Here is a 12,063-nt window from a genome sequence, read left to right as displayed (position 1 = left end):
AGCTTCTGTATGCAAACCATGTGTGTTCACCTTTGAGCTGCCTCTTTCCCGGCCCGCTACTTAGATTTCTTACTATTAGTAAACTGGAAGGATTCCCCTTATTATGAGACAATTTATCAAAAGATGTTTCAGAAACAGAAAAAAGCATCAAGGTCTATCATCACATGGCACATTATTTATTTGCATATGTTTGACGTTACTTAAATCATACTTTATGAGGACAGTGCTACAGTGCTATTATATGATGAGCATATTAATGCCATTGAAATTCTTCTAAATATCTGAAAATAACTATATATTTCTTTCAATGATTTTTTCCCCATCATTTACTAACCTCTTGTGTTTGGACGTCTTGCCTCAGATCTAACTCCAGGCTCTGTGCTAAGGGATCACTCCTGGAGATGCTCTGGGAACCATATGTGATGCCAGGAATGAACCAGTCTTCTGCATGCAACATAATGACCTAAATACCTCTACTATCTCTCGGACCTTAACCTTTTTATTGAATATTGGAATTGTTTCTAACTTTGACCACTGTTAACAGATTTGAATATCTTTGAACATTAATATTCTTCTATTTTCTGATTATTTAAGGGGGAGGGGCATTGGGCCACACATGGCAGTGCTCAGGGGCTACTCCCAGTTCTGTGCTAGACAGGGGACCATGCCATAAAAGGGATCAAATATAGCACTCCTGCTTGTAAAGCATGCACTCAGCCTGCTGAGCTCTCTCTGGCTCCATGCAATTACTTCTTTAAATAAAATTCCCAGAAATGAAATTACAAGTTCAAAAGGCCTACATGACTTTAGGGTTTCAGACAAATATTGCTGAAGTTCCTTCCAGAAAAGTTCTACCAATTTATATGGTCAGTAACTGAAGTGGCCACCAATCTCTGCTAGTGATACATACTAGTTTTATTAAATCTTTACCTTTTAAAAACCATACATGAGGGGCTGGAGAGATAATACAGTGGGTAGGGCATTTGCCTTGCAGGCGACTGACCAGAGTTCGATTCCTGGGATCCCATATGGTCCCCCGAGCACCACCAGGAGTAATTCCTGAGTGCAGAGCCAGGAGCATCACCTGGTTCTGCATTCCTGAGCATCACCAGGTGTGACCCAAAAAGCCAAAAAAAAAAATCATACATGAAAACACGATAATAAACAATCTATCAACTCTCTGTAGATGAATAACAAGGGCCATAGTTGAAAGCCCTTCCCAAGCAAGGGTCTGAGCACTTACCCTAAAATAAAAACAAACCAAATCCAGAAAAGCACTGAATAGAGATAATAGAGGGGGGCAACTGGGAGTTCAGGCTCTGTGAACTTAGCTTTGCTATTACCAGTTTTTCTCAAGTCACCTTTTTTCCAAGCTTTAGTATTTTTTGTTTTTGCTTTAGGGGTAACATCCAGCAGAGTTCAGGGCTTACTGCTGGCTCGGCTCAGTTTCTGGTGGGGCTCAGGAAACCAGATGGAATTCCAGAGACTGAAACTGAGTCTGCTGCATGCAAGGCAAGTGCCATGTCCACTTACTAACTCTCTGTCCCCCGACAGTTGTTGGGAACAAGGAAAACTTAATATCTCTTGTTCTAAATTAAGGAGTAGTCCTAGCACCAAAAAAGAAAACTGTCAATGTAAGCAATTCCAACTTTATCAATGACCATTATTAATAATAAAAATATTGTTATGTGACAAATCAATTCATTTCCATAACCTTAAAATGAGGTTCTGAAACTCTTTTTACCCAGAGCACACAGTTGGTAAGTATAAAAGTTCACAGAGCAAACCAGAATTTAGACTGATTTTAATCTGGATATGAAAATGATTCTCATTGTTTCAAAACCACTTCACAGAATAATTGCTAACTTTTTGTTTCCTTTTTTGATATTTTTTTGGACACACCCAGAGGTGTTCAGGTGCTACTCCTGGCTCTGGGCTCAGGAGTGATATGCCCTGACAGTACTTGGGGAGCCATCTACGTGCCAGAGGTTAACTGCATACTAAGCAAGGCCTTACTTCCTATACTTTTTCTGCAGCCCCAGGAGCACTTGTTACATTATGCATTCTGAATGCAATGTACCTGCATCTCTGCACAAGCATGATAATGTGCTAGTCTCATTTAATCCTCACAAGCCCCACATGAGGTTGGCAATACTGCCCTCATTTTGTAGATTGCTCAGGCCACGCAATTAATAACTAACAGAACCGGTATCCATATCCAGGTGGGTGAAACTCCAAAACCTCACCTCTTAGAGCTTCAAGATTCAAATCTGTACCTCAGTTCTCTTTTTAGTCTCCTTTATATCAGCAACAGAAGTTCAGATTGAAAAACTGCCTTGGTTTTTAAAATAAAATCTGGAAAGATATTAAAGAGATTATATATAAGGCACTTGCATTGCATTTCAGCTGATCTTGGGGGTTCAATTCCTGGTATTGCATATGGTCCAAAGAGCATCAGCAGGAGTGACCCTGAACACTGCTGGGAGCAGCCCAGAAACAAAATCCCTTCAAACAAATTTCTATTTCTCTGTTGAAATAGTACTTATTTATAATACAGGATCTTAAAATGAGTCTATAAGGAAGTAAAGTGTCGTTTTTTTTCCTTTGTTTGTTTTGGTTTGGGAGCCACACCCTGTAACACTCAGGAGCTAATCCTGGTTGAATCCTCTGATCCACTCACTCCAGAGGTACTTGGGAACCACACACCACTGAGAACGGAATCACTCTCCTGTATGCAAAGCACATGCTCCAGCCCCGTGAGCCATCTCCCCAGCCTATCAATAATAAAGCATGTCCATAAAAATAGACTCAAGAATATGCTATGACTAAGACAATATGCTTATGAGTAACTGTAACATAGTATGCGATGTTATTTCATAAGCAACTGTTATACTGTCACTGTCCTCCCGTTGTTCATCGATTTGCTCAAGCAGGCCCAGTAACATCTCCATTGTGAGACTAGTTGTTACTGTGTTTGGCATATCGAATACGTCACGGGGAGCTTGCCAGGCTCTGCCGTGCGGGTGAGATACTCTCGGTAGCTTGCCGGGCTCTCCCAGAGGGGCGGAGGAATCGAACTCGGGTCGGCCATGTTGGCTGCGTGCATGGCAAACGCCCTACCGCTGTGCTATCGCTCCATTCTAATACCATTGAGCTGTTTCTGAGATTCAATTTTTGATTTTAAGTCATTTCTCCCAGTTCTCTCACTTCCAATTAAACTGTTTTCTGCTTGAGCGAAAATGACTTGTGCGTTCTATCCTAAATAACCAGTACCTCCAAACTGCTACCAACTCGTAAAATTTACTTCTTTGTTTTAATTTTGTTATTTCCTGATACAACAGAGTATGAATGAAGGCAAGTATCTAGGACAGGGTAGGAAACATCCAGCCCATGGGCCATATAGGGCCTATGAAATCACATGGTTTGGCCCGAGTATGTGACAATATAAGTCAGATATAGAAGCTTTCCACTGTCAGAGAGATAGCACAGAGATTAAGGCCTGACATGCAGCGACCCTGATTCAATCCCGTGTACTACATATAGTCCCCTGGGCACCTTTGGGAGTGACCCCTGAGCATAAAGCCAAAAGTAGCCCTTAAGCACTACCAAGTATAGTCCAGCCTCCCTCCCTGCAACAACCACAACAAAAAAAAATGGGATTTTTGGGCTAAAAACTCCCTAACTACATTCCTCTCACACTATGTTGAATGTCTGAGCCCCTTTCAATCTTGAAAATACACATAGCCTACCAAGCACTGTATGCACCTGCAGAGCATACACCTGTCCACAGGCCCTTTCCTGAGAGAAGAAATGAACAAAGAAAACAGAGGGAAGAGCTAAGCTATAGCTCCCAACCTGCCATCAAGAAAAGAGAAGCAGCGTTTCAGATCTGAACCTTTCTCTACTGGGGTCTACAAGTAATCAGTTGTATGACATGTCAGTCAAAATCAGTTAGGTGGGGCCGGTACAACTGCAGAGCTGGGAGCAGGCTTGCCTTGCATGCAGCCAACATGGGGGTTTATCCCAGTATCCCATATGGTCCCCCAAGTACTGCCAGAAGTCATTACTGAGTACAGAACCAGAAGTAACCCAAGCATCTCCAGGTATGGCCCAAAAAACAAACTAAAATAATAATTAAATAAAATAAAATCAGTGAGGCATCCTCAAGGACTGGAGAGAGTACATGGGGTTAAGGTACTTGTCTTGAACATGGCCAATGTGGGTTTGATCCACGGCACACAAATGATCCCCTGAGCACTGCTTGATAGAGCCCCAAAACCAGAAAAAAAAAAAAGAGGAGGGGGAGAAAGCACATAACTCATTCTGAAAAGATCTCAGCAAAACTGAACTGAGCTCCTCAATCTTATTCAGACAGGGAAAATCTCACACAAAAATGTAATGGGCTTGACCAAAATCAAAGGCTGTTATATTCAAAATTCAAGTCCCTTTCAGTGTCTTCTCTAATAAACTGCAATTAACTGGGTGTCAATTCTTCATCACAAGAGGCTATGATTATCTGCCTTGCTCACTTCATGGTACTTTAAAGAGGACCAAAAGAGACAAGAGACGTGGTACCATATTAAGAGCTAAGATCACAGAAACAAATATAGTACAAGGACATCTCCTTATTCAAACACCACACTTCCTGAAATTTAGTCTAATTATATAAGAGCTTCCACCTTACCGCTTCCCCAAAGATATCAGTCCTAGTCAATCTACTGGTCAATTACAGCAATACTTATGGTCAATAATCACAACGTGCATTTTATCTCCTGCTTCAAACTGGACAATATCAGAGGACCAGGGCTAGATCAGAGTTTGCAATTAGGCACCCTAGGGCTGTATACAACCCACAAACGTATTCTGATCTATGATAATATTTTAAACGACAAAAATTCTTCTTAAATCTTTAAAATATAGATTTCAAGCATCTCAACAACAAAGGGAAAAAAAAAGAATATGGAAGGACACCTCCACTCCTCACAGAGCAACTGTCACCTTAGGCTGGCCACATGCCTTCCAGTTCACCTACTCCTACTCTTTACCTTAGATCACAGGCATCTGAGCTAGAAACCTCTGAGGTAGAAGCTCATGGGTTAGTGAATATGTTGGCCATATTTTTTCCTGGCTTTATCGCTTGCTAGTCATATTATTCTTAGGTGACATATTCAGACGATGCATGCGTAATATGGAATAATACTATCTCGCAGATTCATGAAGATTCAAGAAAATAAGGTATACAAAAACATTAGGCGTGGGACCAGAGAGACAATCCAGTGGCGGGTGCTTGCCTTGCACAGAAACAATCCGGATTCAACTCCTGGCACTGCATAAAGTCCTCCAAGCACCACAAGGAATGATCCCTGTGCACAGAACCAGGAGTAAGCCATAAGTAAGCAGAGCCTGGTATGCACCAAAACCAGAAGTAAAAACAAATTTTTAACAATGACTAAAAAAATTAGGTCAATTAACACAACTGGAATGTGCAGTTCTCAGTCAAAACTTAAAAAACTTCAAATTCATAGAAAGACACACACACAAAATCAACATTAGAGGGAAAAAGGCAGTATGACAGAACTCTTTATCATATAACAAAACGTCTATTTTTGTGACCTCAACAATGAGGTCTGTATATCAGATTAACAGGTTTCGAGCAAAATCTCTCCAATATTTAAATCCGCTAAACTATAACTTTATATAGTCTTGAGTTAAGAGTCAAAAAAGGGGATCTGGCAAACCAATCAGCAGCATAAAGCACTTTTGGAGCAAGTATAAGGCTGCAAGTTCAAATTCCAACACTGCTCACAAGCAATAAAGCAATTCTGACAGTCCTGTTACTTGTGATTTTAGTAAGGAAGAACTGGGATGATGGCCCAGTGGTTTATTAGTGTCCAGGGAAACGTGAGGTCCTGAGCTTAATCCCCAGTGCTGGCATGCACCACAAACACCACCCAGTCTGGGGTTCCTGGTAATGGAAGACTGAAAAAAAGAAAGCAAAACCAGCACCCCCTCATCCTCCACCCCCTCCGCGCGCACACACAAAATTAGAAGAAAAAAAAAGAAATATACTTAGCATGACAGAGTAGGCAATCTGAGTGCAGAGACCACATTCGTTCTTCACAGTCCCTACGCCTCACCCAGTGACAGGCACACTGCAGCCGGGCTCCAGTTGCTAGCCATTCTCTGAAGCTCCGTGTCCACATCGCAAAGCAGCAGCAGTATGAGATAGTACTGAAGAGCAGAGGTATCTATGTCTAGCATAGAAGCTCTTCCATTCAGTTTCATCAGCTGCATAAACTCCAGATTTATTTAACCTCTCTCTGCTCTATATCCTAAGCTGTAAAATTAGGTGCTAATAACACTTTCCTGTACACGAATGAGATCAAGCATTTAATGGGACACTCACATGTAGTTAGCTACCATGATCAGCGTTCCCTCCTAAGTACCCTACAATGATAGTGTGAAATGCTACCTTTCATTTGGGGGCTATGCCCAGCAGTGTTCGGGAGCTACTCCCAGCACAGTGCTCTCAGTGCTCAGAGGTTGCTTCCAAACAAGAGGGAACCATGTGGTTCTAGGGATCCAACCCAAGGACCCTGCAAGCAAACCAGGGACTCCAACCCATTAAGTTATTTCCCGGGCCTGGGAATGCTATCTTAATACCTGCAATAATTTATTGCAGTTCACCTGCACGCACATATCTCCCCTGGAACCTCAACAATCTCAGAGATGGAACCTGGGTTCACTCCTCTCTGAATCCCCAGGGTCTAACATTTTGCCTAGAACTGCTAAATGGATCACAAATCAATGCTGCCTGGCACAACCCCTGTGGAAAACAGTATGAAGAGTTCTCAGTAAACTTAAAATTGAACTGCCAAATGACCCAGCAATTCTACTTTGGGGCATCTATCCCCAGGACATAATAACACTCTCTCAAAGGACATGTGAATTCCATTATTCATCACTGCACTCAATACAATAGCTAAGACATGGAATCAACCTGAATGTTCAATAACAGATGAATGGATTATGAAGATGTGGTATATGTACACAGTGGAATACTACACAGCTGTAAGGGACAATAAAATCATGCAATTTGCTACAACTGGGCTAAAACTGGAAGATATCATGTTGAGTGATATAGCCAGAATAAAGACAAACACAGGATGATCTTCCTTATCTGTCGTATACAGAATACTGGGTGAGGGAATGTACTGTAGTAAAGGGGGGAATGCCTAGCTCATTCTTCACCCATGTTCAGAGAGGATACGGAAGGAGAGAAATCGGGGTGGGGAGGGAGAGAATGTACAATAGGTGAACAGGAATCAAGGTTTCAGTTATATTGATGATATGGGAAAGTGGTATAACCATACATCCAAAACACAGACTCAACAGCACTGAAAACATGAGATCTAAGTTGTAACTACAGGAACTCCACAACATGCCTGTCAAGTTGACAGGTGGAAATAGGGCAGGGGTTGGGGATGGAGAGGGAATGCGGGAAACACTGGTAGAGGGAAGTTGACACTGGTGGTGGGATTGGTGTTGAAATATTATGTGCCTAAATCTCAACTATCCATAACTTTGTAAGTCAGTTCAATTTAAAAAAAGAAAACAGTTGTTAATAGCAACTGGGATTCGCCTCACATTGTCACAGGCTGACTCCTCATGACCCTCCAATTTCACTTACCAGGACACTCACTAAAAACCAACAGCTAGTGGGGCTGGAGCTATAGCACAATGGGTAGGGCGTTTGCCTTGTAAGTGGCTGATCCGGGTTCAATTCCCAGGATCCCATATGGTCCCCCAAGCACTGCCAGGAGTAATTCCTGAGTGCAGAGCCAGGAGTAACCCCTCTGTGAATCAACGGGTGTGACCCAAAAAGAAAAAAAAAAAAAAACCAGCTTGCTCTATTCATACTGGTATACTCAACACTCTTAAACACGCCACAGGCACTTTACCTACACATTTCCTAGATCTCTCATTTCGGGAAATCTATTCCATATATTGGAAGAAGAGATCTCCAAGCCAGCTCAGATCGGGACTGGGCCTCCTTCACCCAAACCCATCTTCCAGTATGTAGGCATTATACCCACGAACTGCCCCCAGCACAGTGTAATCCCATCAACGGCCAAGACCCAGAGACTATAAAACCCAGCTCCCAGAGGAGAACAGCGCAGAGTCTCCTGCCTCCACACCTGGCTGTCCTCACCAGGAAGGAGAGCAGGTTGAGTTTCCCTCCCCACCCCGAGCAGAGCCCCAGCAGCTGAAGACCTCCAGTTCCAGTCATAGCCACGCTTAAGACCACTCTCCACATGTTCGGACGAGCCTCATGCATGAAGGAACCAGCAGAGGAACCCAGGTGTGCGGGACCGGGGCTTAGATCTCCAAGCCTGCTTGGATCGGGACTGGGCCTCCTCCACCCAGATCCCCCATCTTTCAGTATGTAGGCGTTACACCACCAACTGCCCCCAGCGTGGTGTAATCTCATCAAGGGCCAAGACCTAGAAACTATAAAACCCAGCTCCCGGAAACATGCGGCTGCAACATCTTATTATCTAGTTCTTACTCTGGAGAACCTGGCAGGCTACCGAAAGTATCCTGCCTGCATGGATAAACTCCCCGTGGTGTATTCAGTACGTTAAAAAACCAGTAACAATGATGGGTCTCATTCTCCTGACCCTGAAAGAGCCGCGAATGTGGTGGCACTTTCTAAAATCTCAGGGCTAGGATGAAGGAGACGTTACTGGTGCCTGCTTAAGGAAATCGATGAACAACAGGATGACAGTGATACAGTGATTCCATATACCCAGTCCTCTATGAACATTAGTTAATTCTTATGCAAAATACTCGAGTTCAAATTACAGCATTTGAGGAAAATAATGAATAGAGGCAAGAAAGTTTCCAAAAGTATCATAAATAGCCATAAGATGGAACAGAAATTGAGTCCAGCGTCCATGGTTATTCTCTGCAGAACACCTTCCCCACTCTTAAATTGAAGCTGACCCATCTAACTTATCCTTGACTTAGAAGATGAGGGTCTGCTCCACATTTAAAGGACTTTCTGCACCATTCAGTTCGGCATTCTTATTTGTCTCTTGTTTATCTTTTTCAATAGGTGGTACGTGCATATAGAGCTCTGGGGAGAGAGATAATGCAAGGCACATAATGGAATAAGTACAGCTGTGGGCAACCACAGTTTTTCACTGTGGCTGTCTCATCCCAGCTGTTTAATTTACTTGCATCTTCCAAATTTATAAAGTTAAAATGATTAAACAAGAGGAGCCTACATACAATACCCAGTACATAATAAAATTTTGCTATACCTACATCATGAAGTTGTCAGCGTCCATTGCACGATCTTTCAAAATTAATGACCCACCTACCTTCTGTGCTCTGTTGTATCACCAAAATAACTCTCACACCGGTATACTTATTAGTGTGATGGAATTATTAATTTCCTTACCTCGCTAAATTGAGCTCCCTACAGGGAAAGTCAGAGTTTTATTTAGCTCTACATTATCAAGCATGGTACCTGGTATATGTAGACACTCAGCTAACGTTTTTGTTTTGCTATTGGTCTCCCAAGCAGTGCTCAGAGTGCCCCACGACCACTGCCAGGGATATCTGGTCTAGTATTCTAGAAGTCAGCAGTGCTAGGGGACAACATGCTACAGAAAGAAGACCTTGAGCCTCTGCAAATCAGGCATGCACTCCAACCCTTTGACTTATCTCTCTGGCTCTCAGGAATGTTTGTTAAATAACTGTACATATAATAATGTTTATAGAATTCTAAAAAGAAAAATCATTTCCTGCTAGGGTTGTACCAAACTGATCATGAGAAGTGAATTTTTGGTGGTCTGCGGAAATCTCAGTAGGTCAAACAAAAAGAGTGAAAAACATTCTTCAGAAATAGCAGGGGCAGGAGAGACAGAGTGGGTAGGATGTTTGCCTTGTACATGGCCCACCCGGGTTCAATCCCCAGAATCCCATATGGTCCCCTGTGCACCGCCAGAACTAATTTCTGAGTGCAGAGCCAGGAATAACCCCTGAGCATCACTGGGTATGACTCAAAAATGCAAAAAAAAAAAAAAACCCAAAAACAAACAAAAAAAAAACAGAAAAGAAGAAACAGCAACAACAACAACAAAAAAAGAAAACAGGGTCATAAGAGATCCTATTTATCTGGAGTAAAGGATCGTGGCAGAGCAATTTCGGAAGAGGGCCTGTTCAAACATAGCTGGAAAGGTAAGCAGGGGCCAGATCACAGTGGAGGAATATGAATGCAACCTGGCATACACCTAGCTGAAGGCGGGTATGAGTGGAGAAACTGAAAATAGGCCATCAGAAGGCCTCACGGGTCCCAGGAAGCTTGCAAGTGCCCAACTGAACAAGATGGAAAGAATGGCTAAATGCTCACGCATTAATCATGATTGGGGGCGCATGAAGATTGAGCAAAGATAGTTCCCCAGTTACACACCCCCTCGCCCGCCCCCCCCTCCCCCCGCGCGGCATACAGTCCTCCAGCACCGTCCAGGGTCACTCCTGTGCACAGAGCCAGGAACCAGCTCTGAGCACCACAGGGTGTGGCCCAAAATCTCGGAGAAAAACATATAAATCTGTACACTGGGCTCCTTGTGTGGGTTCAGAGTCTATAAAAACAAAAAATCCCCGCCCCTCCTTTTCCGGCTCTCCGGGGTTTCACTGACAAACCCAACCCCTTTTCTTTTCTGTTCTTCAGAACAGAATGAGAATGTGACTTTCTCTCACTGATGTGTTTTGCAAACCTGCCTCCCTCGGACTCTGCACACCTAAGAAAGTTTGGAAAGTCGTTGGGCGCGGGGGCTTCCAGCGGGGCTTCCGCCCCACGACAAGGCAAGCGCGCTGGGCTTAGGAACGACCCTCCCGGGCTCCGCGGGGGGCTGCGGCCGGGTTCCGGGCTCAGGTTAAGCCGCCTTCGCTCTCGGCTCGGGGCCACTCCCAGCCACCGGGCACCGAGTCCAACTTGCAGCGGCGCGTCCCGGGTACGCGCCGCCGGCGGGGGATGCTCGGATCTTCCTTCGGGGAGACGGGGACCACCCGGGCACCGTTTTAAAAAAATAAAACTTGATGTTCACGGGACGCTGCCGAGGGCCCGGCCTGAGACTGCTGGGCCCCCCGGCCCCCATCACCACCGGGTCCACGAGCCTCTCCGCCCCGGGACCACACATCCAGCTGTCACGCTCACGGCAGCCCCCCGCGCGTGGCCAGGGCGCCCCTCGCACGGGCCTGACAGGAGAGCCGAGTGAGAGGAGCCGCCGGGCGGGTCGGGCGCGGGCGAGCGGGGGAGCGAGGGAGCCGGCGGCTGGGGCAACCTTTACCTGAAGCTGCTGCCACACTACGGGCCGGGTCGGCCCCGGGACACGTTCCTGAGGAGCGGGCCCGGCTTCCCCGCGCCTCCCGGCCCCCAACCCCGAGCTCCGCGCTCTCGGGATCCTCGGGGGCTGGCGTTCCTCCCCGCCGGCTCAGCTACCGCTTTCCGGGCTCGCCCTCATGCCCCCGCCGCTAGCACCGCCGGCCGGCCAAGCAGCAGCCCTGTGACCCCGAGCGGCGCCACGACCCGGAACCGCTCCCCGCGCACCGGAAGTCCCCGGCCGGGAAGGAGCCGTTGGCTGGGGACGGAGTGCGCAAGCCCCAGAGCCGGAGCGGGGAGGCCAGTCCTCCCGAGGGGGCGTGGCTGGGCGGGGCCGCGCGTGCGCGTCACGCCGCTCCCCGCCCCGCCCCGCCCCTGTCCCTGCCCCTGCCCCAGGCTCTGCATCTTCCACCCGCTGGATTTACCTGGGACAGATATTCTCGTGTATGTTCTCCTGCGACTTTTTACTTTCTTCTACTAACACGGAAAAAATAAAAAAGCCTCTCTTCATACAGAAATCAGTAATGAGAGAGCTTAGCCTTTGAGTCAGAAAGACGCAAGTTCAATGCCAAGTTCAACGATTACAATGCCAAGGCTGACTCCGACAGGGCATTTCCTTCTTTGACCCTCGGTTTTTTCTTTCGTACCGAAGTTGCAAGTTTAGGCCTGGC

At 45.6% G+C, this 12,063-nt stretch overlaps 1 protein-coding gene across 3 annotated transcripts in view; it reads right to left on the bottom strand.

Annotated features, from left to right (window-relative positions):
- MAPKAP1 (MAPK associated protein 1) overlaps window positions 1-11,620 on the bottom strand; it is a 263,258-nt gene extending 251,638 nt beyond the window's left edge. For 2 of the 3 annotated variants that reach the window (XM_056138535.1, XM_056138537.1), the window contains exon 1: window positions 11,361-11,620. The gene's annotated coding sequence lies outside the window, so the exon portion shown is untranslated. The remainder of the gene's footprint in view (window positions 1-11,360) is intronic. The other variant, XM_056138536.1, reaches the window with a different exon arrangement.
- Window positions 11,621-12,063: the final 443 nt, after the last annotated feature.

Source organism: Sorex fumeus, unplaced genomic scaffold (assembly GCF_029834395.1).
Source record: "Sorex fumeus unplaced genomic scaffold, SorFum_2.1 ptg000129l, whole genome shotgun sequence".
Classification (NCBI taxonomy): Eukaryota; Metazoa; Chordata; class Mammalia; order Eulipotyphla; family Soricidae; genus Sorex; species Sorex fumeus.
This window is presented reverse-complemented; position numbering and strand designations above follow the sequence as displayed.